We start from the raw sequence: 16,828 nt of genomic DNA, 5'->3' as shown, positions 1-16,828 counted from the left end.
TGTCAAATATCTTATACTGTGAGAAAATATCAAGTTTGCTAACATAAAACCGTGCAGAAAAGTGCACTTTGAATAGTGGTTGTAGAAAAATAACTATTTTAACATTTATACCTTTTTTTATTGCCAAGACCGTGTTGTCATATAAAATAATATTTATTTATCTATTAACTTGCAGTTGGGACCATTGACAATTCATAAATTGAATTTTGTTGAATTGTTTAAATCTGTTGTTATTCGAAGCGTTAGTGTACTAAACAGCGGTACATAGATACCTTTTTTTATTGCTCAGCCAGTGTTAAGACATTGTAAAATGAGATTTATTTTTATTAACTTGCAGTCCGAACCATTTGACAATCGATACGAATTGAATTTTGAATTTTGTAGAATTTTCAGTATTGTGTTTTTATACAAAGCGTTAGGGTATTTGAAGCAGTGAATCGTGTTTTTTATTCTTGGAAATATTTTATGCCTTATAGAGATTTTATACCTATAGATTACAGGGGCGTAACAGAGGGCCCCGCAGCATGAAGCTTGCGGGGGGGCCCCAATCGCTAAAGGGCCCCATCTTGTCATCTGATATTATGTAAAAATCTGTTATTGTTATATTATTTTTATGTTGTCTGTTTAAATTTAAAAACGTAAAAATTTCTAACTAGACGTATTTGCCAAGTGAATCATCTCATAATATCTAGAAACTTAATCCCTTCCGGCCTACCGAAATTTTATGGCAGCGACAATAAACTATATAATGCTTTGTACGTGATTATTAAAAGATATTAGAATTGCAATTTGCCGAATTTAAGAACAATATTTTTAAGTCTAAAAATGGGTTTTCTTTCTCTCTGTTCTTTACCTACTTTTAGTATTTCGATACAATATTATCGCCAGTAATTTCATATTGGTTGTTTGCATTAAATGTTATTTATGTTTGTGTTGTTTTACGGTTATAGTTGCATCAGTTTGGTACGCATTTATTTAACAATTATTGACGACTTTTCTTGTGTAGTCATTGGACAATCTCTCAACAGATAAACGGTAAGATAAGGAAATTATAACACTTACGCTTTAGGGGAGTCAATGTAGAAAAACTTGCATTGTTTCGGTTTCGGAAAAAATCAAACAAGCTTATATTTTTCTAAAACATTTTTTGTTAGTTCATATGTCTTATCTTAAAGTGAAACGTTCTACTCACAGATGCCTCTAATTGTTTATTAATTCTTTAAACAATAAAACTGTTTTATATTAAATAATTTTAAAAGATATCGGTGAATTCATCATTTTACTTTGTTCAAAAATGTTTCTATTTGCTTTTTGATTATGCTGAATTCGAATATGTCATTAAATCAGGGCCATAAGTACGATGCTGAGGGCCTCGGGGCAAACGTGATCTGGGGGCCCCCTACCGGGGGGTCTGGGGTTAATCACCAAGCAGAAGGAGTCCGGGAAAATTGATATTTAACCACTTGAAAACGCATTTTAATGTACTCCATGAATGAAGTTTCCTGTACCTATCTACATATTGCTATTTTAGTTGACCAACACAAAAAAAAATTTGAAATCACATTATTTTAAGCTAAATATTTACCATCAATATATAGCATCTTTTCTGTTTTCATAAAAAATATACTACATATAATGTTCCTTACATTCTTCGGCTATAATGTAGGTTTTTAATCGCGTTATATTGCCTATAGGCAGTACATATAACGCGATTACAATCGCGGTGCCCTCTTCGCCGGGGGCCCCGAGGCACTGCCCCGGTTGCCCCAATGGTAGTTACGGCCCTGTCAGACATTACAATTTGAAAATTCAAAATAAATTTTTTTGAGCACTCATACAGTATATCTGCGTGGCTTCGAACCATATGGGAAACATTTTTATTATCAATTTTACGAAAAAAGTTATTCTTCATGAAATGCTCTGAATGGTCTTAAATCTGAGATAAAAAATAAGCCAGATAAACCATCAGATATCAAAGCTTATCAATTTTATACGAGGTAAGTCAAAAAATAGGAATTTAACTCAAGGATAAAGTACTTTTATATTTAACAATATACGATTTTAATTTTAATATTTAATTACATTCTTTTAAATAAAAAAATAATTTTTCCAAATATTTCTCAAATTACCGATAACCAACATCATTTTATTACAATTATAATAACTATTTTATTATTAATTTTTTAATTTTACGAAAAAATTCTTTATAAAATTCTTATCAGATTCTTTATAAAAAGCTCTGCTCTGCATTATCTCAAAACGAAGATTCAATCGTAATATGTATATCACATTTTACCAACTTTATACGAGGTGTGTCGAAAAATATGAATTTCTCTCTAAGAGTTAAGTACCTTTATAGTTCACAATATATCAACTGGAATGGTATAATTGCATATTTAAACATAGTTTTAATTGCGAACAACTTTTTATAATAAAATTTTTCAATATTGTAAAATATAAAGGTAGTATACAGTCGGAAAAATGAAAGAATACCCATGAACGAACATATAAAACACGCTGTATTTTCCTGTCACCGTGTCACAAAGAAAATTGTCCAACGCAAGTACATGTAATAATAATTCTTACATGTACTTGCGCTGGACAATTTTTTGTGTGACACGGCGACAGGAAAATACAGCGTGTTTTATATGTTCGTTCATGGGTATTCTTTCATTTTTCCTACTGTAGGTACTATTGAGCGAAATTAATATTTTTTGATATACCTCGTATAAAATCAATAAAATTTAATATCTGATTATTGCAACTTAGGTTTTATACCATGCAGAGCATTTCATGAAAAATAACTTTTTTTCGTAATATAGATATGTAATAAAAAAGTTTCCCATAGGTTCCAAGCTACGGAGACACACTGAAATCAAGAAAGAATTGTTTTAACATTTACTATTTTTAAAGCTGGATATTAAATGTATTGTAGGTAAGTTGTACAGAAAACAACAAAAGAAGTTGTTTATTTAATTTTCAAAGTAAAATAATTACATTTTAAAGATTACACCTTAGGCTTTAAAAAAACACCAATACAATTGTAATATAGGCGTTTACATTTAAGTAATATCCAGTTAAAAGTGGTAATTATTCTGTAAAACTACGAAGTTTTCAAAAATTACATTTTTTGGGACGTTGTATTATTTGAATAAAAGTTTTGATATATTTTTTTAATAAAACACGGTTTAGTACGATGTTTAAAAAATAATTTGTGTAAGTTTCAGATTTATATAGGTAAAATTATATTAGTACCACATTTTACACCCACACGGTACTTATGCACATCATTTTTTTTTCTTTGTGATATAACTATAAGATATCGTTAACGTTCTTCTTTCATTGCCAAATTGTAAAATTTAATTTGATTAATTAGTTAAAAAGTAATGAAATGAATGTCGACTCGATTCGGCAGGAGACAGATTTAAATCAAAACGAAACCGTAGATTTTCTAATTTTTTAAACTAATGTTAAATTAACTCAATTGCTCGCTACGACGAACGCTGACATACAGTGCGTCACTGCCAATGTTTGTGGGAAGGGTGACTCGAGCGTTATAAATAAAAAAATATAGAAGCTGTAGATGTAATTTTAGAAAAACTTTTAATTTTTTTGTTATGTAACATTTTCTGAATTTTCAATGGTCGAGTCAGTTTTTTATAAAATTTATATTTTCGTGTATATTAAAAAAAACTAATTTCGCAGTTAATTTGTTTAATAAAATATTAAGCATCCACTTTTGGAGTAGAACTTTTTGATATGCTGTTTATTAATTATAGTACGTTTCTTAATGAAATTATAAAAAGTTTTGTTAAATAAGTCGTATTTAGTAATTGTTTAACGCAAGAGCAGTCGCGCTCACTTCTGTCACGTAAGCAGTCGCGCGTAGAACAAAATCTAACAATACGAATTTAAAACAAATTTTAATTTTATAATATTTTTGTTTGCTTGTTATGTTTAAAAATATCTATTTCTAACAATTTTAAAACTAATTGGTTCCCACCAAAGCCATAAATTCCACAAAAAAAAAATAAAAATGAAATTAAAAAAATTAAAAAAAAAATCCTACGCATTACTACAATCTTCTTCGAGGCACTTACAAGTGGAAAGTTATGTTGCAAAATTTTTCATTAAGTTATCACGGAAAATGATAAAAAGTTGGATTTTTTCTAACGATGCGACTGCTCCCGGGTTAAAAGGGGCCCCATTTCAAATTCTGCGGGAGGGCCCCGACGGAGTTTGTTACGCCACTGATAGATTATATGTATTTTTGAATTTACTTAAACATAAACACAACATTTACATTTAAAAAAAAAATGTGTGTGTACTTTGTACGCACGTAAGAAGTTATACTTCTATTATATGATTTCTTAAAAATAAATATACTTTAAACAGCTTGTTTTAATTTTTTTTAAACACCAAACTAATTTTGTGCTTACTGCTTTCAAAAAAATAAAAAAAGTATAGATTGTTCCGGATTTGAACTCAAGACCTCTCGATCTCTGGCCGAATGCTATACCAATCACGCCACGAAAACTGTGTCTATATTGGTTCGGACGTACCTAATGATAATTCACGGTAACAAACAGACAAGGTGAAGTATAATAAATATACAATAAAATGTTTTAATAATACTCATCTTACTCCTGAGGAAGACAAATCCAAAGACACAAAAATTATAATAAATATATTTACTAAAAACACAATATATTCTTTTCACACCTTTTCTTGCACTGATATATTTATATACTTCGTCTAATTTATTAACCGTTGCACGTCATCCGCGTCATAGCGTGTGACGTCGCATGATACCAACACGAAATATTTGGCGGTAGGTGTGTTCTTTTTTAGAATCATTATGCCGAGTACACTGGAATTACAGCCACTACACATATTTTATTATATACGCGTAGAAATAATATTTGAAGATTTCTATTAATGTTAACCTAAAGAAATGCACAATAATATGTTTCATTTAATTTGTATAAATGGATTATAAAGCGTTTTTATGAAGCACATTTGTTCGGAACACACTGTAACTGTAATCGAACGAAGGTGACATTTTAGAATAAATTGGTAACATTTATTTGACAGTTGCGGTGATGACACTTCATATTTGTTTATATTCTTTACTATAAGTATCTGTTTTATTATATTTACTCTTTCTATTATTTACTTTACTATAAAAAGATCATCTACTATAAAAATATAAATTTCACCTAATTTTATCACGACTTGGAATAATCCAGGTATCTGACAACTTTTTTAGTTGTTATTGTAGACCTATACAAAGATACCTATCGGCTTCTCCCAAGAGTTCGGAGCCGTTTTTTAATAATTATTAACAATGCAGTGCAAAAACGCTTGCACTGCAAATCTTAAAAGATTATAACTTAATTCTTGTTCTCTATTTCTTAAGGCTATGGGTACATAATTCGCAAATATTTTACGGGTATCCCTAATTTTTCTGTCTTTACACGGCAAATTACTTCTAGTAAAATTCACACTGGTATGGATATGTAAACATTACTGAAAATACTCCCGATGCAATGTCAAATATTTAAAATTGTCACTGATTGTCAGTGTCTGACTGACAATATGCTGACAATATTATATTCGGCTGAGTACGTTGTAAGACAAAGATAGATTTGGAAAATATTACCACGGTATTGTGTTCATTTTTTTCGAATCCTGAAAAAACCAATAAATATTTTTGAAAAATTTAAACGCAGAATGAAAGACTAAATTATTACCGAGGGCCGAAAGTCCCTTAGAATAAATAAAAAGTTTATTTTGAATGAGATATTTGAAATTAAAAATCACACTAAATTTTCTCTTAGTTTTTCACCCCTGTAACTTATTAAAATAAACATTATAGAAGTTCTCAGGGACTTTCGGCCCTCGCCAATAACGTAATCTTTCATTCTGCGTTTAAATATTTCAAAAATACTTATTAGTTTTCTCAGGATTCGAAAAAAATGAATCCCCATTTGAATAGCATTGCAGCCGAAAATACGTACCGATCCTCCTGGATAACTGTTATTTTTATAATTGCAAATTATTGATTCAGTTAATAAATGTGATAATTTTTTTACTAACTATGTATTCAGTGATTGTAATAATTTATTTGTACAACAAAAACTAATACTCAATCGAGAAAAGAGGAAAAGGGTTAAAGTGATTTTTTAATAATATATTGTTATTATGGAACGCTTACGATTTTGAACATCTTTAATAACAAAATACTTGGATCACAGAATATATTATCCTGATGTATTCTCTGCTTGGACCTTCCACAAATAATACACAATAAATAACTGTTTATTAAGTTCACGTCTTAAATCAATTATTTATCAAATACACTACATATCAATAATATTTAATCAATAACTGAAAATATTCCCGATGCAATGTCAAATATTTAAAATTGTCACTGATTGTCAGTGTCTGACTGACAATATGCTGACAATATTATATTCGGCTGAGTGCGTTGTAAGACAAAGATAGATTTGGAAAATATTACCACGGTATTGTGTTCATTTTTTTCGAATCCTGAAAAAACCAATAAATATTTTTGAAAATTTAAACGCAGAATGAAAGACTAAATTATTACCGAGGGCCGAAAGTCCCTTAGAATAAATAAAAAGTTTATTTTGAATGAGATATTTGAAATTAAAAATCACACTAAATTTTCTCTTAGTTTTTCACCCCTGTAACTTATTAAAATAAACATTATAGAAGTTCTCAGGGACTTTCGGCCCTCGCCAATAACGTAATCTTTCATTCTGCGTTTAAATATTTCAAAAATACTTATTAGTTTTCTCAGGATTCGAAAAAAATGAATCTCCATTTGAATAGCATTGCAGCCGAAAATACGTACCGATCCTCTTAAGTTTTTATTTAATTACATTGAATATTAATTTGTTTTGTTGTATAATCCACGTTTACAATAATTATGTGATCTATTTGATTTAAAATGGATTCAAGATTTTTTTATACTTTGGCAACTATGTCAACTTAGATCTCTGGCGTAGATAATGACGTGCAACGGTAAGTAAATTAGACGGACTGTACATAACTTGAAAGATTTAGCAACTAAACGCCATATTGTCTGTGTGCGCATGCGCGCAGTATTATGAAATTTTACTCTCAATCGTGCCTAAAAAAGTATAACTTCAAAAACGATCAATCTTTGACCGAAACTTCAAAATTAATGTGTACACTAATAGTCGGAGAGATAGACGCGGATTTTGTGCGTGATAAGTAATATGGAAAAACTACACGGGGATATGTTGAATTAGTTGTGTACATGACTTTCACCAACGGCCGGAAACCAGAGTTGGGCCGAGGGTAGTTATAAGGGGTCAAAGTCGCGGATTTTATTATTTTTTTTATGACGCTCATGACCGAGATAGTGCACCAAAATTTGGGAATAAGTAGGTCATGACGTAACTAAGTAAAACCTCTAGGGGCGGAACGCTGCGTGGCCGACAAAGGGGTGGGGGTAGGGGTGAATATAAAAAATATAAAGGGTTTTTTGCGACGTTCCTGATTGAGATAGTGGACCAAAATTTGGGAATAAGCAGATAATGACATTACTAAGTAAAATCTCCAGAGCCGGAAACCAGAGTTGGGGATGACGGTAGTTATAAGGGGTCAAAATCGCCGTTTTTATTATTTTTATTTGTGACGCTCATGATCGAGAGAGTGCACCAAAATTTGGGAATAAGTAGGTCATGACGTAACTAAGTAAAATCTCCAGGGGTGGCACGCTGCGTGGCTGACAAAGGGGTGGGGCAGGGGTGAATAGAAAAAATATAAGGGATTTTTTTGCGACGTTCGTGATTGAGGGAGTACACCAAAATTTGGGAATAAGTAGACCATGACATAGCTAAGTAAAATGCTCAGAGCCGGAAACCAGAGTTGGGCATGAGGGTAGTTATAAGGGGTCAAATTCGCCGTTTTTATTATTTTTTTTGTGACGCTCATGATCGAGACAATGCACCAAAATTTGGGAATAAGTAGGTCATGAGGTAACTAAGTACAATCTCCAGGGATGGAACGCTGCGTGGCCGATAAAGGGGTGGGGGTAGGTGTGAATATAAAAAATATAAGGAGTTTTTTGCGACGTGCTAGATTGAGATAGTGCACCAAAATTTGGGAATAAGTAGACCATGACTTAGCTAAGTAAAAGCCCCAGAGCCGGAAACCAGAGTTGGGGATGAGGGTAGTTTTAAGGGGTCGAAGTCGCAGTGTGTATTATTTTTTTTGTGACCCGGCACAACATTTGTCTCCCACGCAGTGTTCCGCCCCTGGAAATATTACTTAGTAATGTCATGATCTACTTATTCCCAAATTTTGGTGCACTATCTCGATCACGAACGGCAGAAAAAACCCCATATATTTTTATACTCACCCCTGCCTACCACCCCTTTGTACCCCAAGCAGCGTTCCGCCCCTGAAGATTTTACTTAGTTACGTCATAACCTACTTACTCCCAAATTTTGGTATACTATCTCCATCATGAGCGCCACAAAAAAAAATAATAAAAACCGCGACTTTTACCCCTTATAACTACCCTCGTCCACCACTCTGGTTTCCGCCTCTGGGGATATTACTTAGTTATGTCATGGTCTACTAATTCCCAAATTTTGGTGCACTATCTCAATCACGAACGTTGCAAAAAACCCCTTACATTTTTTTATATTCACCCCTGCCCCACCCCTTTGTCGGCCACGCAGCGTTCCACTCCTGGAGATTTTACTTAGTCACGTCATGACCTACTTATTCTCAAATTTTGGCGCGCTATCTCGATCATGAGCGTCACAAAAAAAATAATAGAAAACGGAACTTTGGCCCCTTATAACTACCTTCCTTCCCGACTCTGGTTTCCGGCTCTGGGGATTTTAATTATATATGTCATGGTCTACTTATACCCAAATTTTGGTGCACTATCTCAATCACGAACGTCGCAAAGAACCCCTTATATTTTTTATATTCACCCCTACCCCCACCCCTTTGTCGGCCACGCAGCGTTGAGCCCCTAGAGATTTTACTTAGGTACGTCATGACCTACTTATTCCCAAATTTTGGTGCACCCTCTCGATCATGAGCGTCATAAAAAAAATAATAAAATCCGCGACTTTGACCCCTTATAACTACCCTCGGCCCCAACTCTGGTTTCCGGCCGTTGGTGAAAGTCATGTACACAACTAATTCAACATATCCCCGTATAGTTTTTCCATATTACTTATCACGCACAAAATCCGCTCCCAGCTCTTAGACTATAAGGGGTACAAAAATGTTATTCTGGGCACACGCTTAGTTTAGCATAACCAGACCAAAGACGTTTAGTCGGCGCTTAGTCTACTATTGAGAAACTAAGAATGGCCGTTATGGATATAGTCTTGTTATTCAAAACTAAAAACCCTTAATAGACATAATGTCGCTTGGTTTAATTTTGTTTTTCTTAGTAACCGTTAACGTAACAATAACAGAGATTTTTTCCAAGATAGTTTTAGCTATGTGTCACCAGAATTCGCTGTTATCTCGATTTTAAAGAAATGGCGCTTGGTCGAGTTATGCATAACGCCGTCCAATTATAATAATTTTAAAATTTCACCTTGCATTATTCATAACCCAGCATAATACACTTTTTTGAGATGAAGTTGTTTAGTAGCTTCTAAATGAATAATGTTATACAGGGTGTTTGATTAAAATTAAAGATCATAGACTATGCTAGGCTTGCGTGAATCATCCTGTATATTTAAATTTACGTTTAAACAGTGCTTATTTGAATTTAAAAGTTGAGGTATCCTAGCGTTTCTTATATTTTTCTAAAATAAGGACACAAACAATTTTATTCCATAAGTGGTTTGCATACATTATAATTTCAAAATTTTACCCTCTATTATTCATAATGCAACCTAAATTATATAATTCCTTTAAATCAGGTTATTAAGCAACTTTTAAAAATATAAAAATATACAGGGTGTTCCATTAAAAATAAAGCTTATGAACTATGCCAGACTTGCGTGAATCACCCTGTACATTCAAATTTATAATTAAAAAGCGCACATTTATATATGAAATTTGACGAGTTTCAGAGTTTTTAATTAAAAAATTTTTAAAACAATGACAGAATTTTATTCCATAAGTGCCTTCCACCTTATATATCTTGTTTCTAATATTAGAGCAGCCAATATCTTTCATTTCTCTATCATTAGATATGTCGATTGTTAACAATTTTTTTAAACGAAGAAAGTCAATTTATCTCATATAAAAGTGGAGAAAATAGGTTTCAAACAAGCATATTAATGACAAGAAAACATGATATAGACAGTTTATTGGTAAAAAAAAAATAGCTTTTATATGTCAAATATAAATAAAAACATAAGTAAATATAAAAGATAAAAGTAAAACAATAGATGGAGATTTCAAAACAAAAAGAATGAACAATTACACAGATAGTCAAGCGACTATTCTGGCAGTAAAGGACCTACTCACCAAATCAATACTGGTGAAGAACTGCAAAGATCTCCTCAACAACCTGGCAAAAGACAATAAGGTGTCTTTAATATGGGTGCAGGGTTAAAAAGGAGTGCTTGGGAATAAGCGAGCTGATATGTTGGCAATACAAGGCTCGAGAGAAACCTTTGTTTGTAGGTCAAGAACCTTTCTGTGGCATCATAAAGATGTTACGAAAAACGAGATTCATGAGTGGCTGATAAGGAATCACAAAAAAATGGAAAGTTACTCAAGACTAAAAAAATAATCAAGAATATTGATAAAAACCTCTCGAACAATTTGATGAACTTCAATAAACGATGTCAGAACGGTTAATGACATGGTGACTGGACATTGTCGTTTAAGAAACAGGCTTCCTAAAACTGTTGAATGTAAAGGCACGTATTCACTATGTTTGTGCTCCGTGCTCCTTGTAACTGCTCCAATTGATAGGGCCGCCACTGTTGCCCAGAAGGGGAGCGCCAACGTATCCGCTATATGGAGAAGCAGGTTGCAGGAGCGCTGAGCACCAACATAGTGGATACGTACCTTAAGAATGCAGGAGAAAAGAGACCTATGACCTATTGAGAGACACAGAAAGCGATGTGGATGAGGGCACATGAAAATTTATTGGTTCACGATCGTAGAGGAAAATGGCTACAGATTTTAGTGAATTGTTAAGTTTGCTTAGGGAAGCCAGCACTCTAGAATTTTAATATTATAGGGTAATCGGAAAATAGATAAAGATCCATGCGGTACAGTTAGGGCGATATGGATGAAGTGGAAGGAAGCAAGTGATATGTGATATGTGCGAGTTTTATTATCAATCTGATGCACCAACAACAAACGAAAATCTGGATATAATTATTACTACCTTGAATAAGTTTCTTTACTTATATTCTTCTTCCTCTTTATAGGCAAATCTGCTTGTTCATTGGCGGAAGGTTGTCTCTATATGGAAGGTTGTCACTCCATCTTTTGGGCGGTCGGCCGATACTTCTTCTACGATTGGTGATTTATCTCTTTCTATTTTGACCACAAGTGTCTCCCCTATTCTGTTTATGTGGTTATTCCATTATTTTTTTCTATTTAGCGTCCATTCGTTTATACACTGTACGTTACATTGTCTTCTAATGTCTTCACTCCTCTTTCGATTTCTCAGCGTATTTCCTGTAATTATTCTTCTCAGTACTCTCATCTCTGCCGTTTCCACTAGTCTTTGTATTGTGGCTGTATCGGGTCTTATTTCTGATGCAGATGTCGTTATTGGTCTTACACTGGCTTTATGAATTCATGACTTCATCTCAGTGTTAATGTTAATATGTCGATTTCGCCATATAGTGTTATTACTACATCCTGTCAGTCTACAGGGTGGGGCATTAGTGAGACAAAGTCCAATTACTCGTTTGTCATAAGAGATACAAAACAAAATATTTAGGTAAAAGTTGGGGCACAGATAGGACCATAATTTAAAAATATTTTCAGACATACAGGGTCACCCGTATTGACAGGGTGACACAAAGTTATGTTTTTTAAATGGAACACCCTGTATATTTTTATATTTTTGGATTCTCCTCGATGTCTTCTTTCTCAAAATATAGGGTTTTGTAATATTATATGAGGTAGATTAAAAGATAATTACCTTTTATTGTTAATATCATAGCAATATGCACAACCTGTAGAATTGTAGTGATTTGACATCAAAGTTTCTATTTATGGTCAAACGATTTTTAATATAGTCTAATATTGTTAAACATTAATAATACAGCGAAAAGTTCAATATTAATATACAGGGTTGGTCAAAACTCGGAATGAGTATTTTCTGAGTTTTCTTAAATAGAATACCCTGTATTTTAGTATTCCAATGAAATTATATTTTATGGTACTTTTTTATTTCTTAAGCATTCCCTATATCTAAGTGCTTTAATTTTTGAGTTATTCGTGATTCTTTAATCCAAACATTAATTGCAACAAAAATTACGTGAAATTTTATTAGGTGGCTGTGCAAATATTTAATCAAAAATAATTTTTCAAAAAAAAAAGTAGATATTAATCTAGACTGATCCCTAATTTATTAATATTCGATGAGATATCCAAATACCTACGTAGTTAAAATTGTTGGTGCGTAAAATAGGAATAAAAACATACAAGATTCTACCTAGTTGGCTATGACAATAAATTTGCTAAAACATTTGATATTATACTATTTTTGTAGTTCCAGTTGCCTTGTTACCATTACTAATATTGATTTTTTTTAATAAGTAACTGATGAGTAACTGATTAAAATGGTTTTTGCGCTAGGAGAGTATAACAAAAATGTGCTACTAACAATAAGAATTTTTCATCAGCAACTTCCTGATAAACAAAAACCAAGAAGAGAAACTTCTAAAACTATGCTAAAACGGTTTCAACGGACTGGATACTTAAATTACGAGAAACCTGATCGAATAAAAACTATTTTAAATGAATAAAATGAATTAAATGTAATCCTTAGTGTAACTGAGGATCTGCATATTAGGAAGAACGTTCTTATAATCTAACTATCTAGACCTAGACTGTTGAAATCGTATTAGTGTACTTTCAAAAGTTTCTCTTCTTGGTTTTCGTTTATCAGGAAATTGCTTATGAAAAATTATTATTGCTAGTAGCACATTTTTGTTATACTCTCCTAGCACAAAAACATTTTGATCAGTTACTCATCAGTTACGTATAAAAAAAATAATATTAGTAATGGTAACAAAGCAACTGGAAATATAAAAATAGTATAATGTCAAATGTTTTAGCAAATTTATTGTCATAGCCAACTAGGTAGAATCTTGTGTGTTTTTATTAATGTTTTACGTACCAACAATCTTAACTACGTAGGTATTTGGATACCTCATTCAATATTAATAAATTAAGGATCACTCTAGATTAATATCTACTTTTTTTCGAAAAATTATTTTTGGTTGAATATTTGCACAGCCACCTAATAAAATTTCACGTAATTTTTGTTGCAATTAATGTTTGGATTAAAGAATCACCAATAACTCAAAAATTAAGGCACTTGGGTATAGGGAATGCTTAAGAAATAAAATAGTATCATAAAATATCATTTCATTAGAATACTAAAATACAGGGTGTTCCATTTAAGAAAACTCAAAAAATACTCATTCCGAGTTTTGACCAACCCTGTATATTAATATTAAACTTTTCGCTATATTACTAATGTTTAACAATATTAGACTACATTAAAAATTGTTTGATCGTAAATAGAAACTTTGATGTCAAATCACTACAATTCTACAGGGTGTGAATGTTGTTACGAATATACTACCTCGTATAATATTACAAAACCCTATATTTTGAGAAAGAAGACATTGAGGAGAATCCAAAAATGTAAATATATACAGGGTGTTCCATTAAAAAAAACATAAGTTTGTGTCACCCTGTCAATACGGGTGACCCTGTATATCTGAAAATATTTTTAAATTATGGTCCTATCCGTGTTCCAACTTTTATGTAAATAACTTTTTTTCGTATCTCTTACGACAAGCGAGTAATTGGACTTTGTCACACTAATGCCCCACTCTGTATTTGCTTTTTGTACTTAATTTCGCACTTCTTTGTCCAGGTCTCCGTAGCTTGACAATGTAATTTCAAGGTATTTTATTTCCATTACTTGTTTAATACTGATACCATCAATTTCTATTTTACTTACATGTGATTGGTTTTTTACTGATTACCTACTATTTTTTTTAGTTATGAGCAGTGCCGGTTTATGCACTGGGCGCTTGGGACGGGCGCCCAGGGGCCCGGGCCCCGGAGGGGCCCGTAGGGACCCGTTCCTTTTACTAATAAAAAAGTAAAGTCCGCTAAATAATTTACGTATTTTCCAAAATAGAAAAAAAAACGACGAAATACCTGCGATTTCGAAATGGTCTGATTTTAAGACTGATGACTTTATAAAAACTGCGAACATTTAAACCAAAAAGTGATTTCTTAGAACGTTATAAAAACATGTTTGAAGATGGAGAAAAAGCTTATTATAGAAGATTAAATAAAAACAACTTTTATAGAGGAAAACCCAATGGAGGCAAAGAAAAGAGAGATTGGCTAATATACGGCGCAAGTGTTAAAGCTTTTTATTGTTACCCGTGCAAATTATTTTGAATTGAAAAAATAGTTTAACTGAGCTTGGATGGACCCACTGGAAACATTTGAATATTTTGCTCAAATCTCACGAAGAAAGTAAATTTTATCTGAACTCTATGGTTACATTAATAACAAGATCATCATTGATTGGAGTTATAGACGCTGTCTTGAAAAAGCAAGTAAAATGCGAAGCTAACTCACAATAAAGCACTGAAAAACGTTTGTTTGCGAAGCTAACTATTGGATAAACGTCCTAAGAAGAGTTGTTGTCACTACTATGCTTCTCAAGGACTAGCTTTCCGTTGATGCAATGAGGATTTAACGAGTCATCATATACTTTGCTAAATTTGATTACTTCTTAGCTGAGCATTTACAACGGAATGCGAATAAATGAAAAGGTTCAGTTATCTATCTGTCTCACCAAATTTGCAATGAATTTTTGGAATTAATGAAATCAAAGCTTGTAGAAACTTTTGACGCTGTACCTAAATGCTTTAGTTAAAAACTAGGTATCCATAAAACCTATTTTTTCTAGTTAAGCAATAACAGAGACGAAAAATTAGCAATTAAAAATGAAGCCAAGACGCTGCAGAATAAAATCTTTGAGACAGCTCTATTGACACTGATTTGGACCAAAACTTTGGAACGAGTTAATGCAAAAGCAATACGTGAATGTGAAGAAACTGTGAACTTAAACGTGTCAATTGGAGTAGAAATAATGGCTAATGACAATATATTTTGAGATTCGTTGAAGACGTAAGAAATATGTCAAGCAGAATTGAACTAGAAGCCAAAAATATTTTTTTTGCGAAGACGAGGATATAATGTATGCTACAAAGATGTTACATCAGGTTAGATGATTTTCTACGCTAGATAAAGAAGCAGTCAAGACGTCAATTATTAATACTTTATATGTGAAATATAAAAAATATGTCGATGAAACCAAAGAGAACTTGCATAATGAAATTACCCATTCTAAGTATAACATAATGATAACATTATGCCAAAAGTTAAATAAACATTTATAAAATTTGGTATCATCCAGGATGTAAAGATTGTACCTAAAGGTAACATTTCCTAATATTCCTAATATAAAGTTTATTTCACGATACCAACTTCTAATTCATCAGGCGAGCGGTCTTTTTCGGCTTTAAAAAGAATAAAAATATATTTGACGCCAAATTTGGGTCAAGAAAATCTAGACGAATATCACTATTTTATTATAGAAAATGAAGACCTGGAGCAACTGAATTGTGATAGTGTCATCTGACAAATTGCTAATGCCTAATCAAGCAAAAAAGTGATTTAATTTTTGTCATATGTATTTTTTAGAATATATTTTTTTGCTTGTCATGTGTTGTTTTGTGTAACTTTCTGTTTTTTTTATACATTTTTAAATGTATTTTTGGAATATTTTTACGTTTGCTATTCTTCTTGTTTGCTAAAAATTGTGTATGGATTTTACGGGTATAAATACATGAATGTGTTTTCTTGTAAAAAAATCTGACAACGAATAGCAATTAAGGGGGCCCCTAAATATTCTGCGCCCAGGGCCCGAAGTTAGGTTAAACCGGCACTGGTTATGAGATGAAATTGTCATATTGAATTTGTTGATGTTTTTGATGATTTCATCCATGATTAAATTAAAGAGCATAGGACTCAATACCTGTCTTATTCCGCTGCCTATATCTATAGGTTCTGTAAGTTGTTCGTCTATTCTGACTTCCATTTTGTTATTTTGGTAGATGTTTTCAATAGTTTTTATGATATATAGTGGGACTTCTCTATTATACAGAAGATGGATTACATCTTTGAGTCTTACTCTGTCAAATGTTTTCTTCAAGTCAATCAGACATAGAAATGCTGGTCTATTATACTCTAGTGATTTCTCAGTAATTTGCTTTATGACGAATATTGCATCTGTACACGATTTTGCAGTACGAAAATCCTGTTGTTCATCTACTAAATTTATTCTCTGATTCATTAGGTCTTGTAATATTTTAGTTTAAGTTTTAGGGTAGTATTTAACAAGTTGATACCCCTATAATTTTCTGGCTGCTCATTATATCTCATTATTCTCATATTAGATCATTATATTTTGACATGTTGTAATAACTTCATATACCTCGTCCAATTTACTTACCGTTGCACGTCATCCGCGCCATAGCCTGTGACACGATACCAACAC

General features: G+C 32.3%; 2 protein-coding genes across 3 annotated transcripts in view; both read left to right on the top strand.

Moving 5' to 3' along the window:
* Positions 1 to 16,828, top strand: part of LOC114329493 (venom carboxylesterase-6) — a 337,686-nt gene that overhangs the window by 107,888 nt on the left and 212,970 nt on the right. The window lies entirely within an intron of this gene.
* Positions 1 to 16,828, top strand: part of LOC126880100 (juvenile hormone esterase-like) — an 88,462-nt gene that overhangs the window by 58,303 nt on the left and 13,331 nt on the right. The window lies entirely within an intron of this gene.

Source organism: Diabrotica virgifera, chromosome 2 (assembly GCF_917563875.1).
Source record: "Diabrotica virgifera virgifera chromosome 2, PGI_DIABVI_V3a".
Lineage (NCBI taxonomy): Eukaryota > Metazoa > Arthropoda > Insecta > Coleoptera > Chrysomelidae > Diabrotica > Diabrotica virgifera.
The sequence above is the reverse complement of the archived record's forward strand: the minus strand, read 5'-3'. Positions and strand labels throughout refer to the sequence as shown.